Source organism: Nanorana parkeri, unplaced genomic scaffold (assembly GCF_000935625.1).
Source record: "Nanorana parkeri isolate BGI_ZX_2015 unplaced genomic scaffold, ASM93562v1 scaffold18, whole genome shotgun sequence".
Lineage (NCBI taxonomy): Eukaryota > Metazoa > Chordata > Amphibia > Anura > Dicroglossidae > Nanorana > Nanorana parkeri.
Genome location: NW_017306286.1, coordinates 2,498,911 through 2,501,855, shown reverse-complemented (window position 1 = coordinate 2,501,855; position 2,945 = coordinate 2,498,911).

Below are 2,945 nucleotides of genomic sequence, written 5' to 3'. Positions count from 1 at the left end.
ATATTTAGGGGGATACTGCCCCCTCTCCCATATTTAGAGGGATACTGCCCCCTCTCCCATATTTAGAGGGATACTGCCCCCTCTCCCATATTTAGAGGGATACTGCCCCTTCACCCATATTTAGAGGGATACTGCCCCCTCTCCCATATTTCACCTATATTTAGAGGGATACTGCCCCCTCTCCCGTATTTAGAGGGATACTGCCCCCTCTCCCGTATTTAGAGGGATACTGCCCCCTCTCCCGTATTTAGAGGGATACAGCCTATTCACCTACATTTACAGGGCAGGGATACTGCCCCTTCACCCAAATTTAGAGGGATACTGCCCTCTCTCCCATATGTCACCCATATTCAGAGGGATACTGCCCCCTCTCCCATATTCAGAGGGATATTGCCCCATTGCTTATGTTTAGAGGGATACTACCCTCTTGCACATACTTGAAAGGATACTGCCCCCTTACCCATATTTAGAGGGATACTGCCTCCTCACTCATTAACACAGAAGTGAAAGCAGAATTTCCTGCTGAGTTGATTCCAGTACTGGATGAGTAGTTCTGAAAGTCAAGCTGTTTATGGGATACACAGTGGGAGTTGGAGCCTCTATCAGTCATTCCAATTTCAGCTTTTGTAATGTAACCTGTATTTACAAAAAAAAAAATCTAACAAAGTCCATTCGATATGGGCAATGCCTCTACTTTTTACCTTGCGGCTTTTACAATTCATCCCCTTAAATTGAAGCTGGCAAGGAAAAAGAGCAAGTCTAAACTTAAAAATAATGATCTACCAGCAAGCACCTGAAGGTGCCTTCACATATCTCCAGCTGTCAGGAAAACATCTGCATTTGGAGAGTCCTTGAGGTTGAATTGCACCCTGTAGACAAAGCACGACTCGAGCTCGCCAACTTGTTAAATGTACAAAGTGGATGCCTTTGTATTAGATGCAGATGAGTCTGGTTTCCACTATGGGGAAGTGTCATAGCCTCACAACACAGAAAGCTTTAGAAGAAAAGTTATTTTCTTGATAACTGTAAGTGTTTTAAATAGTTTTTTCTTTAAACTTGCCAGATTTAGGTTAGCAAATTGGGTGTGGTACATAAGTGGGAAACTGTATAGTATAATATTAGTGTCCTGTGTCTGGGCTTGTGGTACCCATGGTCCTCATTCCTCTCTTTCTTTATTATTACAAGGAAATGCAAGAAGCAATGCAAGGGCAGTCACTTTCTTTACTGTGCAGTGATAGGCCCCTCCTAGATAGACAAATATATACAAAAGAGAAGGTAGGAAGATGTGCAGTGCTTTTCTCCATCCCTTCCATATTATTGCCTTTTTCTTATTCTATTTGGGTAACACTGGTGTCAAATAACAGAATTATGGTAAGGGCGCCATTAGTTTTGTGCAGGTGATTAGCTGGCAAATGTAAGTGATAATCAATGAAAGAAAATGGGATTCTGCATCATTTTTTTTTTTTCTCTAGGTTTTTCGGGGAAAGCCACTATTTTATTTTACTTTTTAAACCATGCACTTAAAAGTAAACTCCAGGCAAATGGGTATCCAGCCACTGGTTGTTGTATCTAGCCACTTATTAAAGCTGAGCTCCAGGCAAACATCTAAATCCCACTGTTGAACTACCTATACAAGTGCAGTTTAGGTTGCCAAAGGATTTGCTTTTCTGTCCATTCAGTCTTGAGATTTGCACAGCCAACCTGGTGACCTTACTGTTATCTGTTGCAGTTCTGCAATACAGCCTGGTATCCTCCCTTCCTCCAGTCTGTGATTGGACAGGGAAGCAGCAGCAGAAGACTGATAACCTCTGCAGGCTGACCGCTCCTTCTATCAGTATGTTTGTCAGTATGCTTGTATACAACACAGCTGACTGTCTCCTAGTACTGCCCCCTCTCTCTCTTCCCCCCCCCAGTCCCCACAATTCTGCTGTGCAGGAAACTTTTAGACTGACATGAACTCAAACTGAAGTACTTACACTAGTTTTATTTAAATATCCATGTATTGGTGGTGCTTTTATTTCTGCCTGAATTTTAGTGTGGACAGGGCTTTCTTCATTTCATTGAAGTACCTCTTGGCTTTTAATAGGGTAACCAAATACAGTTCAGTAGTCCTTGTATACCACTAAAACCTTTTCCCTCTCTTAGCTCCCTTCAAAGTAGAAATCAGGGCCTTAGGTTGCAGCCCTTACCTCTAATTAGGGGGCCTTACCATTTACATTATTGCCATGCAGCCAGTATGCTTGATATATTGGGCACTAAATCTATGAACTGTGGTGGCATTTAATGTAGATTTTCAGCATAGGCAAATACAAGAGCCATGCGTATTCTTGCTTGGATGTTGCTGTGCTTTGTGTATTTCTTCCAGATCTGTGCATTAACCCCGTGTGAGACTTTACCTCTATGCAGGAGCTTCCTGTAATCAGGACCATTTCCTGCTGAGCCTTGTGCAAGGTGACTGGTCATGTATATGCAGCCTATAGTGGGTGGGGCCTGCTGGGTCCCGCCCACAACTCTGCTCCCTGAACAGGCAGTGTGCAGCACAGCGATGGTGATACCACTACATTTCTAAAGTAGCATCTGCGGTTGGAAAGGCATTTGGAGCACGCAATGTGGATTTATATCCTTTGTGGCTATTAGGGAATATAGTTGAATGAAAGTGCTTGTGCCCGGAGTACAGCTTTAGACAAAGGTGTGGCTATTCCGATGCTTTTGGTGCCACCTGAATTGTTTATAAATCCCACTGGGCTAAATGATCTTTGGTAATGTTCTGATAATGTGACTTCAGTGGGAGTGGTTGTTAATGTATGTGGAATAAAGTGATGAAACCACTAGAGGGCATGGAGAGGTGATCTTGGCAGGCTGTATGGTTAGTTTTTGAGTTTGTCCCCCATGGGAGACATACATTTTAGCCTTGTGCAATATATTGTGTATATTTATTATATTAA